General features: G+C 37.8%; 1 pseudogene across 1 annotated transcript in view; it reads left to right on the top strand.

Moving 5' to 3' along the window:
- LOC149538224 (uncharacterized) overlaps positions 1-15623 on the top strand; it is an 84744-nt pseudogene extending 69121 nt beyond the window's left edge. The window contains exon 2 of the transcript XR_016356012.1: positions 14870-15623. The product of XR_016356012.1 is annotated as an uncharacterized LOC149538224 (transcript). The remainder of the gene's footprint in view (positions 1-14869) is intronic.
- Positions 15624-16237: the final 614 nt, after the last annotated feature.

Here is a 16237-nt window from a genome sequence, read left to right as displayed (position 1 = left end):
ATTTTTAGAAAGTCTATTTTTAGTAAATTTCACTGCCTCTCAGATTGGCCTTATTTTGACTATGGGACAACTTACTATTTTTAGAAAGTCTATTTTTAGTAAATTTCACTGCCTCTCAGATTGGCCTTATTTTGACTTTGGGACAACTTACTATTTTTAGAATGTCTATTTTTGGCAGGTCTATTTTTGCAACAAGTGAGCTATGGTTGATAAAGAGCCAAAAGGGTACATGTGTGTATATCCAAAAGAATGAGCAAGCACGACAATCAATTAAGAAAAAAATGGTTGTGGAATTCTTCCATCGTGGACAAAATCCAAGATCACTCAAAAATCCTACCTTAGAGAAAAATGGTTGTTGCGGAATTCTTCCATCATGGACAAAATCCACGATCTCTCAAAAAATTCAGCCTTTGAGAAAAATGGTTGTTGCAGAATTCTTCCATCATGGAAAAAATCCACGATCTCTCAAAAAATCCAGCCTTGGAGAAAAATGGTTGTTGCGGAATTCTTCCATCATGGACAAAATCTACGATCTCTTAAAAAGTCCTGCCTTGGAGAAAAATGGTTGTTGCAAAATTCTTCCATCATGGACAAAATCCACGATCACTCAAAAAATCCCACCTTGGAGAAAAATGGTTGTTGCAGAATTCTTTCATCATGGACAAAATCCTTGACCACTCAAAATTTCCATGAGCAAGAGAATTAGAAATCATGGGAGCAAAAATGGCTAAGTGTTGGAAATTTCTCCTTCATGGAAGCAAAAATGGCAAAGTGTTAGAAATTCCTCCTTCATGGAAGAAAAAAATGCTAGTGTTGGAAGTTTCTCCTTCATGGAAGAAAAATTGGCTAAGTGTTGGCAATTCCTCCTTCATGGAAGAATAAATGGCTAAGTGTTGGAAACTTTCTCCTTCATGGAAAAATGAAAAAGGATTTAGTGCTGGAAATTTCTCCTCCAGATCTTGAATTTCATCCTCTTCAAGTGTCTACCCAAGACTGAAAAATGATTGATGATGATTAAAAAAGTGGGTACGAGGAGATATCTTTGGGGGGTGACAAGTATATCTTCCAAATTCCAAGTTGGATGTCGAAGGAAGGTGGTAGTCGTCACTCATGTTGGGAACTAAATGCTGAAGAAAGAAATCAGTTGCATCAAGGAATCATGGTTGAGTATAATGATGATGACAATTGAGAGGAAGAACTTTCACATGTCACTTCACAAGAAGGTGTTGAAAATAAAATCAAGCACACAATTAATTTCATCAAAGGAAGGGGAGACATAGAAGAAAAAGATCTACATAATGAAGAACTAGAAAATAATCACCCCAAGTTTGAGGATGTGGTCCTTGGGGAACTTTCCCACATGCTACAAAGTCAAATTCTTGAGGATGACTTGCAAGAAATTTCACATACCCATGAAATAGAAGGCAATTGGGTGGACAGGACGAATGAGGAATTAAAAGTTATCATAGATGAATCAAGGTATAGGGAACAAGTTGACAAAACCATCAGAGATACTACAACCTTTGTGGGGGTGCTAAATGATATCATGAGGGAAGTAGATTCATTTCCAAATGTATTTCAAGATGATAAAGTTACTACAAGTGGCATCGTTCACCATCAATTTCAACCTCTTGAAACATTACCACCTATTATTGAAGTTGATGATGAATTTATGAAGTCATTTGATGATCTTCCTTTCAATCATGAAAATTCTATGCTTGATAAGATTCTACATAGAGAATTGCAAGATGTTCCTAAAGAGAAATCTACAAGCAACACCATGGGTGAGGATGATGACGAGCAATTTGGGTTGATGTCACAATTGGATATTGTATTTGAACAAGTTGGGAATATATATGAAGGAGACCTCATTAAGGAATCCTTGATTTTTGAGGATGCACTTAGTAATACACATAAGGATGCATGGTTCACGCTATATAAGGACAAGCCACCTAAAGCAATATTCCAAGGGCTTGATCACAAGAGTTATCCTATCTTGAACACTTGTGAGTTTGATGTTACCACCAGAGGGGGAATCCACCACCAACTGCATCCTCCTAAATATGTGAATAATCAACAAGGATTTCAACATGAGCTACTACTTGAGACATGCCAGGTTGTTTCTTTCCTTGCTTCTAATGTTGAAAATTTTGATAATTATTATTTTGATTATGGAGGTTTAGGAAATAAAACTTGCATTTGGATTGACCATGGAGCACATGAATTGCCTCAATTGTTGGTCTTGCATGATAGTTTTCCTGATTTTGAAAATTGGTTGATAAATATTTTCTCAAAGTACAAGGATAAAAATGCTAAACTAAGAACCCTTACCCAATCCTTGATACTCTTGAACATCTTGAGAAGCTATGCTAAATCAAGTGTATATATAGGTTTGGTTTGTGTCATCCCTTCAAGATTCTTGTACATAGTTAGGGTAGGTTTCTCTTGGACCATTTGGTTCAGGAGAGTAGTTTAGTTTCCTTTCAGTTGGGTAGTTTAGTTTCCCTTTCAGTTGGTTAGAATAGTTTTCTTTTAGTTGTTTAGTTTAGAGTTGGTTAGAATAGTTTTCTTTCAGTTGCTTAGTTTAGATGTTGTGAGGGAGCTCGAGTTTGATTTGTATCCAGTCATTTGACTTGAAATCTTTTAGCTTACCTTTGTCGGTGAGCATTTTGGTTTGGGGCCTTTGCAAGTGCAAAGGGGGTCCATGTTATCACTCGTGGGCGAGATGTGTAGATTTCACATTTTTGGTGACAAAATGAAGTCTGTCTTGTTCATTTCTTGAATACATTTGACAAGGTTCAGAGATTAAAGGATGTGCTTAGTTGTTAGTCTATGGTAGGACTTGTACTAAATTTGGGTCAAACTCGATGGAGGTTCTTAAGTTATCTTTAACATGGTTACAACATTCTACTCACAATTGCTCTGAGTTCTTGGTGTTTTGAAGTGAAATTGGACTTAGCGAAGATCTTACACCTGCTTTAGCGCCACTGTGGTCTTCCAAACCCTCCACAAGCTTCATTGCTTGCAAGCCAAACAAAAGATTGAGAAAAAGAAATATCATGAGAAAAGAAAAGAGAATTTATGCAAAGGAAAGGCAATATCAAAGTGAAAATAAAAATGAAATTTGGTTCAAGGGTGTGCAATCATCTCTATCGGTGCTATAAAAATAATCACTAAAGGTAGAACCATGATTGTGGTGCCACAGTGATAACTCCGTTGGGGCTATAGATGCCTAACTGGCAGCAGGGCTCTATCCAGGTTGCTTTTGAAGTAAGGATATTATAATAGCTAAGTTTAATGAATTTGAGAGATTATAAAGTTCTTGTCGAGCAGGGAATAAATCATTTGCGCACACATGAGTAACTTATGGTCAGGGTACTTATGGTCAACTTGAGAGTTCTTTCCCTTGTTGAGTGCTTGTTGTTAAGTAGATTTTCGGATAGGCCATCCTAAGATTTTTGTTCTAAGTTACTTATTTCTTTAAATGTTCAAAAATATTTCTTTGGATGGGTGCTAGATGTTTGTGGGCTTTTCACACCATCGCCCCATTGCAAATGGGGCCCCCCCTTTTGTCTCTTGGTCTTGTCCTTTTGGCTTTAGTTCTTAGTAGTATTGGGCTAAATCTTCTAAAGTTCCCTCTTTCAAATGAGAATTGGTAAAATTGGCGAGATGTGGAAAGTGTTGTCCATGTGGCTCTGAGAATGGAAATTATTTGCTTGTTTGAGAATTGAATGTCTTGACTTACTATTTTTAGAAAGTCTATTTTTAGTAAATTTCACTGCCTCTTAGATTGGCCTTATTTTGACTTTGGGACAACTTACTATTTTTAGTAAATTTCACTGCCTCTCAGATTGGCCTTATTTTGACTTTGGGACAACTTATTATTTTTAGAATGTCTATTTTTGGCAGGTCTGTTTCTACAACAAGTGAGCTATGGTTGATAAAGAGCCAAAATGATACATGTGTCTATTTACAAAAGAATGAGCAAGCACGACAGTCAATCAAGAAAAAAATGGTTGTTGCGGAATTCTTCCATCGTGAACAAAATCCAAGATCACTCAAAAATCCTACCTTAGAGAAAAATGGTTGTTGCGGAATTCTTCCATCATGGACAAAATCCACGATCTCTCAAAAATTCCAGCCTTTGAGAAAAATGGTTGTTGCGGAATTCTTCCATCATGGACAAAATCCATGATCTCTCAAAAAATCCAGCCTTGGAGAAAAATGGTTGTTGCGGAATTCTTCCATCATGGACAAAATCCACAATCTCTTAAAAAATCCAGCCTCCGAGAAAAATGATTGTTGCGGAATTCTTCCATCATGGACAAAATCCACGATCACTCAAAAAATCCCACCTTGGAGAAAAATGGTTGTTGCGGAATTCTTCCATCATGGACAAAATCCTTGACCACTCAAAATTTCCATGAGCAAGAGAATTAGAAATCATGGAAGCAAAAATGGCTAAGTGTTCGAAATTTCTCCTTCATGGAAGCAAAAATTGCTAAGTGTTGGAGATTTATCCTTCATAGAAGCAAAAATGGCGAAGTGTTAGAAATTCCTCCTTCATGGAAGAAAAAATGCTAGTGTTGGAAGTTTCTCCTTCATGGAAGAAAAACTGGCTAAGTGTTGGCAATTCCTCCTTCATGGAAGAATAAATGGCTAAGTGTTGGAAACTTTCTCCTTCATGGAAAAATGAAAAAGGATTAAGTGCTTGAAATTTCTCCTCCAGATCTTGAATTTCACCCTCTTCAAGTGTGTACCCAAGACTGGAAAAATGATTGATGATGATTAAAAGGGGGAATTCTTCAAAATGTAAGAAAAGACATAACAATGAATTGAAAGCATTTGAAGAAAAAGGAGGAGAAAGCTCTAGTTCTAGAAATTCAAGAAAGACGCTCAAATCCAAAATTCTAGTACCAAGATCAAAGTACTAAGTGATCCAGTCCTAAACATTCAAGGTTCAAAGATCAAATTTCAAATCCAAAAATTCAAGAACATGGCGAAGGAAGTTCAATATGAAGAAATTCTAGAGTAACATAATCATCAACAAGGGATTCTAATCTGTTTTAGGGAGATAAATTTCCAAGCAAGTACATGGAAGACGAGAATGTTCGCAGAGAGATTTTCAGAAAAGTCAGTCAAAGTTGGATCTTAGTTAAAATGATGCATTTGGAAAAGACTCGAGCTTACATGGCCTCCATCATCATTTCATGGCATCCAATTATCTTTGATGAAGAATTGAGGTCTCCAAGTCAAACTTCTATGCATTCAGAGAATGGAATCAAGAATAATTTATTCAAGGAAGACTGAGCATTTATTGAGTAATGGACATGCATGGTGGATATTTATTGCACCCCTACTTCCTAAACAAGCATGCATAGTGGGCATTTATTACCCACTACAGTAATGGATTCCTTGTTGCATTAATGTAGATTCCTTTCCTTTGCCCTAACCATAATTAGGGCTGATGTGGGACAATCTTGGCCATCGGTTATTGTGATCATCCGGGCCACCTATTGTAATTGAGGACCTATATAAAGGCCTCATTTCTCATTTGTAAAGGAGAGACTTTTATGAGATTGTTGCTATGAGCTACTAAGATAATAAAGTTTTCATTGGAGTTTGGTGAATACTTGATGTGTCTTAGTGCTTGCTTGTTCTCTTAAATTTCTTCAATTATATTAAGTTTAGCCTAGTTGATGTGTGGTGATTACAATGAAGAGTATGATGGTGTATTGATGAATTCCTTTGGTTCATACTTTTGATGTTTTAGTGATTCTAATTCGTCGTGCAAAGTTAGCCTGAACCCCTTTCATGCATATGCTTAACTTCTATCATTTGTATACATTGTTCTTTATGATGGCGTATTTGGTGATATAAAAATCTTTAGCATAACCCTTGAAGATTGCACCAATTCACGCGTAGTTATAGTATAACTTGGCGGAGCGGAATTCGGTAAATTGAGGAATTTGTCCACTAGAGTACTATTTGTTGTTATCACTACCCTTAGGATTAGAATAGAATTCCTGAACCCTATCTTATTGAATTTCTGCATATTTTGTGAAAACTCCAAAATGTACGTCATTGCAAAACCTTAAGATAGCTCCCACATCTAGTATGGCTTGAAATGAATCTAAATAAACACGTAAGGCCCCTTGTGATCATCAACAAATCACATCAACCACTGATCTTATCCATAGTCAAGACCTGGCATTAGAGGAACCTTGAAGTCATTGTATGATCTTCTAGCAATCTTAGCATACACGAGACTTTATTCAAGAGAGGATAAGATATTTTGGTATTTTGTTCTACTATTTGGTGAGTCATAAGACACACATCAACAGTATCTAGAGTCAAGTCTTTTCTCTGGCACATTGGATACTATAGAAGGTTCATAAAGAACTACGCTCGAATTGCTCTCCCTCTAGACAAGTTGACACGGAAGGGAGAACTGTACGTCTGGAGTTTTGAGCAGGAGATTTCCTTCACAGAGTTGAAAAATAGATTGTTGGGGGTGCCCATTTTGGTGTACCCGAATTGGGACAAGGAGTTCCACATCCATATTGACGCTTCAAACTTCGCCATAGGTGCAGATTGGTGACCATGGCCTTGATCACCCAGTGTATTTCGTAAGCTAGCTACTGTCAAAAGCCGAGAAGAATTATGGCACCACTGAAAGGGAGGCTCTTAGGATGGGGTACTCGGTACAAAAGTTTAGACATTACCTATTGGCTACACCATTTACCTTTTACGTGGATCACTAGGCATTGATGTACCTGGTGAACAAACCAATTAGCCAAGGCAAGATTAGCAGATGGTTGTTGCTATTGCAGGAATTCACCTTCACCATCATTGTGCGACCTGGGAAGAGTCATGTCATTGCGGACTAGCTTTCTCAAATTAGCTCCGGGGTGCCACTAGAAGTGGTAAATGATAATTTCCTGGATGCACACATATTTAGAATTGCCATTCTTCTAGGATGGTACAAGTCTATCGGGGAATATCTATTGACGTCTCAATTTTCAAGAGATGTTGCCAGGCGAACGACGGAAGCTAGTTTTAAGGAGTTGGACTTTCCAATTGATAAATGGTCTCCTGTACAAGATGGGTCCTGATAAAGTGCTATGGTGATGTGTAATGGAAGAAGTGCAAAGTGTTCTAAGGGAAGCACATGAAGGTCCAACAGGTGGCTACATGGGACCTGACACAACGGCACGAAAAGTTTTGCTTGTTGGGTTATGGTGGTCCACACTTTATAACGATGTATGGGAATGGGAGTTGAGTTGCGATACATGCCAGAGAGCCGACAAACCACTCAAGAGGGACTTCATGCCATTAAAACCGTCCCATGCCTAGGAGTTTTTTGAACATTGGGGACTAGACTTCGTGGGTCTGCTGAAGGGAACTAGGGTCTGGCGTTGCCAATACAAAGTGGTGGCTACAGAGTATTTAACAAAATGGGTAGAGGCATGGGCACTACCTGACAACTCTGCAATCATTACGGCTAAGGTTTTTTTATGAACAGATCATCACACAGTATAGCATACCTATTCAATTGACAAGTGACAGAGTGGGTCACTTTGTCAATCATGTGATCAGATTATTGACAATGGAATTCAAGATTTTTCATTCATTGTCAAGTCCCTACTACCCACGAGCCAATGGCCAGGTGAAAGTGACAAATAAAATTTTGATGGCCAACATATATAAATCATGCAGAGTCAAACAAGTAGACTAGGAGGAAAAGTTGCCTTCGATGCTGTGGGCCTACCACACCACAATCAAAGTCACAACTAGATAGACGCTATTCCAGTTAACATTTGGCCAAGAAGCCGTGGTACCAGCCGAATTTATGGTCCCAAGTTTGCGGATTGCAATTAACAATAGACTTAGTGATATGGAGAGTTTATGTGAATGCCTATATCAATTGAACAAACTAGACAAACATAGATTAACAACGCAATGGGTGATAGAGGTGGCGTAGACCCGTCGAAAGGTGTGGTACAACAAACATTTGAAAAGAAAAAGGTTTCAACCAGGCCAACTTGTGCTTCGGTATAATGGCCACAACAAGATAAAACTAGGGAAATCCAAGGTTAAATGGCTTGGATTGTATAAAGTGAGAGAAGTCGGTGACAATGGATCCATAGAACGATGGACCTTGGATAGGCACGAAATCCTCGACGCCATCAATGGATCCAACTTAAAAATTTACTAGGAATGATAGGGAGGCGAAGCAAGGGCTCGTTGAAAATTAGACTTAGGTGATTAAAAAAATTTTAAAAAAAGAAGAAGATAAATTGTCCCCTGGGCACTAAGGGTCCCGTGGACATATATGGCCGCAGACCATTGGTGTCGCTCAAAACAAAAAGAAACCCCTGCAGAGATTGCCAAAGGAAGAATATTAAATTATAAATCTCGACAATTCCCATTATAAAACATCCATTGGGGTTAGAGGAAAAGAGCAAGGAACTTTCGCGGACTAGCAAAGGAGAGAAGTAAAGCGGGGGAGTGTAGCAAAGCGGGAAAGAACAGAGTCACAACTTCCATAGAGACGAGGAGGCTAGATAGGAACTTTAGGAGTGACTACAGAGAAGTAATCAAGGATATATAATGAGCCATTTCACATGAAGAAGAGAAGGGTTCACCATTGGTGGAAAAGAGAAAATAGGATGGTATTTGTGGAGACGGGTAGAGAAACATTGCGCAAGGAAAGAGAAGGAAACTCAGCCTTGGGAAAGACTAAGTAAGCTGCCAAGAAGAAGGAAGCATTTCACAGATATTGGCAATAAACTAACCATTTTGTTTTGTATTATAAAGACAAAATAAGAGACAGTTAGTCAATTAGTATGCATTCTGCAGGGAAGAGAAGGTAGTGGAAAGACCAGTGGAAGGCAAATAGTATGGAAAAGAATGCGAGAATGTTGGCTTCCAAAGTCTGAGTTGTAGGGTCGACAGCATCCAGCAACAAGAAACAGAAGGTGAAGGCCGACTTGTCACACCTTATAGTTCAGTTTGAAGGATTGAATGGAAGTGAGTGCCAGAGATGGTGGCAAAAGACTGCAGATATAGATTTAATCAAATTTTTTTTGATATGGGTGCAAGTACATTGGGCAATACAACTCCCAGTATTCTCCATTCGGCTATTTGAGTCAATCCTAAGAACTATGATAGAAATGTACAACAAGAACAATAGAACAAGTACATTTTTGTACAAGAAGTAGTGATGATAGTCTCTTTTAAACCGCGAGATTTTAGTAAGATTTTGGCATTCCTGGCCAAGGAGGTCACAAAGTGGTGACCAAGAATCACATGTTGTCGCAAGAACGCAAGAAATTTTGGGTAACCTTGGTGGCCCATGACCTCACACTAGAGGAATTGGAGTCTGTGGTGAAAGGTACCAAGAGCCAAGGACTACAACGAGATTTCATTCGAGAGGGCCATTGGAGATGTAATTAAATGCAAGTTGATGGGGACAAGTAGGGCCTCAGGTATCGCCTTGCTTTAGATTACATTTATGAATGACATCATGAATGGTACTGTGTATGATTAGGCCTCAGTCCTCGCAAATAGGATGGAGGAGTTTATGAGATTACAACATCGGACATTTTTCATGCCACATCATGCAATCGGTTTGTTTCTGGAAGCAACCCTTCATCAAGTTCCAGTAGATGACTTTGAAGTTCCACCAAGGGGGAAATTAACACCAAGAGAACCTCTAGTATTCTATTGGAAGCATTTAGATACGGGTGGAACTGCGGCTTGTTAGAAGAGGGCATTGTAGGGGTTAGAGGCATACAGAGAGACAAACAGTGGGAGGAAACCACAGAGAGCAGTGGGGCGATTCCGATGAAGAGAGTACCTTGGCAGAAGTTGGGAGCAATGCGATAGTCAAAGGGTCCACATTTATCACCCCTCCCCAGTTGCGAACTTTGGCATACTTGACAGCCATTACCTCACTTATTCCTTCATTTGGCCAGAGGCATGCACTAGTTATCATGACTTTGTCGATGGCCACGACAGAAACCACAAATGTTATGACTCCACAAAATGTTTCAGCAGATCGCACTAGCAGTGTTAGCAACAGAGTTGGTAGAGATGCATGCGCTAGAGCCCGAACCTCAGGTTCGACTAGATGTGATCAGCTCTAATGTTGTGGTCACCATATCTTCATCTTTGTTGGCCTAAGCCTAGCTAGCACAGCCTACATAACCAGTTGAAAGTATTGAGATGACCCAAATAGCACAACCATAGGCAACAGAACCAGAGAAGGTCAAGTTGATGGACAGAGTCAGTGTATTTTTGAGACAGCAGCTCCAACTCATTCCTGCAGAGGTCAGTCCCTCCATTCAATCCCTGAGGCATGGAGAGGTATCCCTAGGAGTAGCTTCCCTATTAGAACCACAAGAGGTGCAAGTACCACAGTCTGAGGATGTGCCCAGAGAAGAGGCCGCACTAGTTGTGGATGTGGCTACTATAGTAGGGGCAGGGATAGATACAGATATGGAGTGGGATGTCGACAATGTGGGAAAAGAGGATTATGGGTTGGATGAGGATAAATGCAAGGCATACATCAAAGCCATGGAGGTTGTGATGGAGAGAGGACAAATCATTGGATATCAGGCTTTGACTCATAGGAAGGAGTTACATTTGATCCGAGCTTATATTCGGGGGGTCTGTCTTGAGTGTTTTCTCTCCTGCTTTGAGGCTAGGGGATGGCTAGCAGTGGAAACACCAAAGATGTTGGCTGATTGGGCTACATAGCCTGAGTTGGGACCGTGCAACACTACTATGGAGAAGTTGGCACACGAGATAGTAGGGGCATATAAAGGCGTCTACTATGCTCATAGGCATGCAGAGGCGGATAGGGAAGCAGAGAGGATTGCAATGGTGAGGTCTACGACAGTCAAGATAGAAGCTTGAGAGAAGTTAGCTATTGAATTGGTTAGCCAGTAGGCAGCATGGGCAGCTGAGCGAGCGACACTTTTGTGAGATAAGGAGAAAGCCGAACAAAGATTGCAAGCGGTCGACCAAGGATTGTAGATAGCCCAAGCCCAGGCCATGGAGGCAACACTTCTCCTGAAGGAGGCAGTGGAAGTTAACACACAAACGCAAAAGGATTTATGCATCCACATTGATCAAGTTTATGAGTTGTGCCAGTAGCAGAACACTTCAAGAATGCAACCTCATCCCTAGGTTATATTGTTTCTATGTTTGTATGTTGTCTCTTAATTTTGTTAGTTTTTGAGTCGCCAGGAGATGACTTTTCTTTTTTTGGGGGGATGATGTTGTCTGACAAAATGGGTAGTTAGATAGTTACCGGTGCGGACACGGTTGTGTCGTTTTATTGGCACCATATTAGACATTATAAATATTGTGAACACTTATGTATTTGGGCATCATTATTATTGTATGAAACATCATTGTTGTGTATGGAAAGCATTTGATAAATGAATAGTATTTTGCATTGATTATATGTTTCTTTCCTATTCACCTACAGGCTGAACACCTTATAAGTTGAGATGGCCATTTTAAATATTGGTGCTGATGACTTCTTGTTTGCATTGTAACTCTCACCGCCACTCTCTTCTTGCAACGAAGATAACGTGCAAATGATTTTTTTTATTACTGTCCCCACTGCCTGGGAAGAGTTCCTCTTCCTCTCGCAATTGTCTGAGTTTATTTTTTTTGCAAGGTACAACCCTCTAAAGTATGGATTACCTTCTATTTTGCATCGTTATTCCTTAGAGCCATAGCCTAAGTTCTTTCTATTAGACACAAATTCTTCTTCCATTCCGAGGTCATACAGACTCCTATGTAGAGTCATTGGAAAGTTGTGCACCTTGGATTGATAGAATAGAACAAGTTGTAAGAACCAACTCCAGGCAGAGCACATTCCAGGTCATGTTTTGCATTTCATGTTTGAATCTTGATGTGAAGTCTGAAATACGTGCATCTCAATTTGAAGCTTAATTTCATGGCTCGTATGGTATAGGTAGCCACCCGATGGGTGAGAATGTAAGTGAATAAGGCCTCTTTTCTTAAAGCTCAGATATTGGATCAGAATGCCAATTCGATGGCAAACTTTGATTCATATCCGACTAATATCCATGACAGGGTACATCCATCAATTTAAATAAAGAATTACAACTGATTGCTGGTGATTTCCATTTAGAATTAATCTCATACTGATACTATGATTTTGGTTAGTCAAATTTGTGAAATACACCTTATATAGGGACGTCTTCTCATATGTCCTTGAGATAAGGGCAACAAGCATAAGAAGATGTAAGTAAAGCATACTTAATGAATCTATGATGACTGTGGAAAGGATAGAAGAAATTTCCTACGACTAATATAGAAAGAACACTTTAGCATACACCCAGAAAAGTCATCTAGGAGGGCCATCTTGGCTGAGATGAAGGGTGAGTTGAAAAAAATTGAACCATAGAATTATTTCTGCATGAAAAGTAATGAACCATTAATAATAGTAATTGTAAGCCCAAAAGAAAAGAGATATTAATTAACAAGAGTTGGCTCATGGTAGTCCAATATTTAGATCTTGATGCCTAGTTGAGCGGTGGGATTGATACCCTAGTACTAGGATGCTTAATGGCTGATTAAGGTGTTCTATGTCTATTTCTGGGTAGGGGTGGCCTTTCTCAATTTAGATTGTGTGAAGATATTCAAGGGTCCGTGGTTGGGAGGTAAAGCCCTTGAAAATGCTTCTCTTCTCCTCCAAATGCCAAGACATTCAAAAGTCAAAGATAAGTTATGCATTCAAACATTTGTTGGTAATAGGTATTTTACTTTTATGATATTTGAAATTGCAAGTTGAAGATATGTTAGATTGAATTATATCGTTGAATCAATTATCACCTTTAATGAAATCAGTTTTCTCGTCAATGTAATTTGGTAATCGGTTAGATCAGCTGATCTTCCATTCAAACATGAAATGTATTTGTATTCATGAGGTAGGCTTATCTTATTGTTGTTATTTTTGTCTTTCATCTATGTGAATAATGATTATGAACATATCTTCTAACTATATGTTATAGCCATTGTTAGCAACAGAAAGAAAAGGGATGATACAGTGGTATTTGATGCCCTAAATGGTATTTGTATTTACGATATAGTGGTATGACTATTCGTGGCCTAAGTGTTATATGTGGATTAACCTGGGCTTTGTAGATGTTGCCCTAGGCTGATTCTGGTTTCAAAATTTAGGCTATGTAAAACTTAAATTCTTTATTTGGATTTATTAACGGTGCTTTCAATTTTTAGTTATGAAACTTCCATTAAATTGGTTGTAACCATTAATCTCTTTCACATGTACATAACTGTTATAACTGCCTTCTCATGAATATGAAGTAGTAACTGTATTTCTATGATATGCTAGTTGTTAACCGAGGCCGGAAAAAGTGGATGTTACAATAATATCTTGTCCATACTCATACTTGTGTGGGTATAAAATGTATACATATTGTTTATAAATAAATAAATAAATAAATAAATAAATTTTTTAAAAAATTATTTATATATATATATATATAAAGCTACTTAGGCAAGCATGAATATATAAGAACGACATTTAATATAGTAAGACATGGGTTTGGGGATGTTGCTACCTTTATTTTTTTTATAATTTCTATCTTGACCTTGGTCATTATGTATTTATTTAATTGTTGGGTGACCACCTATATTGCCATGATCCTTTTAGGCATCGGGCTTTATGTTAATCATTATTCATAATGAAATTGGAGACTGCGCGACATCTCTTGCCACCTCAATCTTTATTCATAACTGAGCATGCGTGGGTGACTTATTGTTATTCTTGGCTCGCCTCTTGGTGGATGTTTTTATATACTACCTCCATTTCCTCTCAGGCACCGCTGGCATATGCTATTGCTTACCACAGAGCTCTCTTTGTTCATGCTAAATGCTACTCAGTCCCATAACCAGTACGGCTATATTGTGTTAGAAGTCTGTTAAACTTGCCAAGCCTGTGAGTGAAACCAGTGTGTTGTGCTCAAGCAATTCTGTTTGCAGTTAACGATAGCATTTCCTCTACATGGCATTGATACAAAAATTGTAAGTGTAAATGGAACTGTATTTATCTTAAATTTTACCGCGCATCAAGTTCTTAATCAAGTAACTGTTACAACCTAAGTATTAAACTTGAAAGCACAATTAGCACCTAAGGCTTCTAGGCTACAAAAATTATTTGAAGCTGATGCTTCTATTTGCTGTTCTCCTCTTGTGGAATGTGGTCATGATCACCAAATACCTCATTTGAGATGCCGGATCCTGTTCCTGAAATGGTAGTCTCTTATGAGTTGTGATCCTTTCTAATTCAAGATCAATCTTGTCAAGGTCAATTGGTTGATTATCTTTGACACTATTTAATTTTTGTAAGGCACAAGTTCCTGAACTATTAGTTTGTCCTAGAAATTTGAGTTGACTGATCTTGAAGTATTCAAAATCCAAGGAAAGTTAGAATACTGTTAATTCATTAAGTTCTAGCATTTAATGGTTAATGCTTTTAAATTCTCAACCTTGAATATTGTTAAGCTTGGATGAAGGTTGTGGCAAACAAAGACCAAATCATTCATCTGTTGTTGGTTCAAATGGTTGTATTCCTTAAAGTGTAGTTGAATATACTCCAAGATAACTCAAAATAGGGAGGACTGCATGGATGGATTAGAATATGGCTTGCTGTCCATAAAAGTGACTGCGTTCCTTTTCCAAAACAGTTCCATCATTGCTCTGACATTGGATTTCCAAAGCAAAATTTATTGGTAAATATATGATGTATTTAAATTTGCATTAAGAAAAAAAGCTTCCCACGTTCCTCTACTGGAATTTGCAGTGAATATGTGGCTCTGTAGGCAGATTTGGGGAGAATTTGACAAGGGCCAGACTTTGTAGAGAATCGAACCAGACTTTGAGGATTGCTGGAGAGAATCTGGTAACTTAGAAAAAAGGCTTTAGTTAAATTCTGATTGCATATAAACTTACATGTATAAGGTAGAATGAGATACAGATGCATGAAGACCCAAAAGTGAGGTAGAATGAGATGGAAGCAACAACATACAAACAATGCAGATTCAGCAGTTGATTAGTGGAAGTTTATTCTGTTCCAATTCTTATTCTGGACTGGTTTTTACTTCTGAGAAAGCCCATAGATGTTTATTGGACTCAACTGATGGAGAGGATGATGAAACAAAGCTACATCAAGGGCCTTCTATCATCAAATTTCATTTTTGTACGTGCTATGGAAATTAAACCTTGCTTTACAACAAGTTTATATTTTCATCATGTTGATGTTTAGAAAACCTGTGTTGACATAGTGGGATATAGTTTAGGTTTCTTAAATTAAATTTCATTTAGGACTTTCACATGCTTTGAAAATAGTGACATTTGGTATAATACTTACAGAAATTTTACATTCACTTTCTATGGAAATAGTGGTATTTTGGTAGGACTATTTAAAATGAAATCAGTGAATCATATGCCAAAGAAGATTGATTTTGTATTTGTTAGTAGCATATATCTACGAAATAAAACAAAGTTGTATGGAACTGCTTATGAATAATGTTCATCTTTTTAAAACTATAATAACATTTATCTGTAAAATAATTGCATCCTTTTGTATTGATTCTCTGTCATAAATTAGGCTTGCATATGGTAAATTTAATAGACCTCATTTTTTCTTGAAATACATTGATGTGTACTGTTGAATGTATCATTGTTTTTTCTATTTATAATGTACTTTTAGAGCACAAACATTTCTTTCTTTGTCCTTGTACACTTTTTTCTTAATAGGTTTTAATTTTGCAGTATAGGTGATGGATACAAATAGACAAAAATGAATCAGGGTATCGTTAAAATGTCTTTCAATGATACAACAAATAGCATTGCAAATTTGTGGTGATGTTGAAGATTCAAAACATATTAAAGAAATATAAGAAAGATTCACGAGCTTTTCATTATTTAGATGATGAGGAAGATGAAATAGATTTGGAGCTTTATGCAACATGTTTTGAACAACAAAATGTACTCCTTAATTTAAACTTTTCTAATTTTCAGTAGAAACAGAAGGTCATTGGTGAGTGGTATACCAAACCACATTCCTTGCATTGGTGGAACCATTATATTTTTGAAGTTAAATGTGATGACAAGTGATTTCCTAGTATCTTTAGGTTTCCATATGCATTATTTCATTTTCTATGTGAAT

The sequence above is a fragment of the Cupressus sempervirens genome, chromosome 9, assembly GCF_028749045.1.
Source record: "Cupressus sempervirens isolate cs-2001-9-10 chromosome 9, ASM2874904v1, whole genome shotgun sequence".
In the NCBI taxonomy this organism is placed as follows: Eukaryota; Viridiplantae; Streptophyta; class Pinopsida; order Cupressales; family Cupressaceae; genus Cupressus; species Cupressus sempervirens.
The sequence above is the reverse complement of the archived record's forward strand: the minus strand, read 5'-3'. Positions and strand labels throughout refer to the sequence as shown.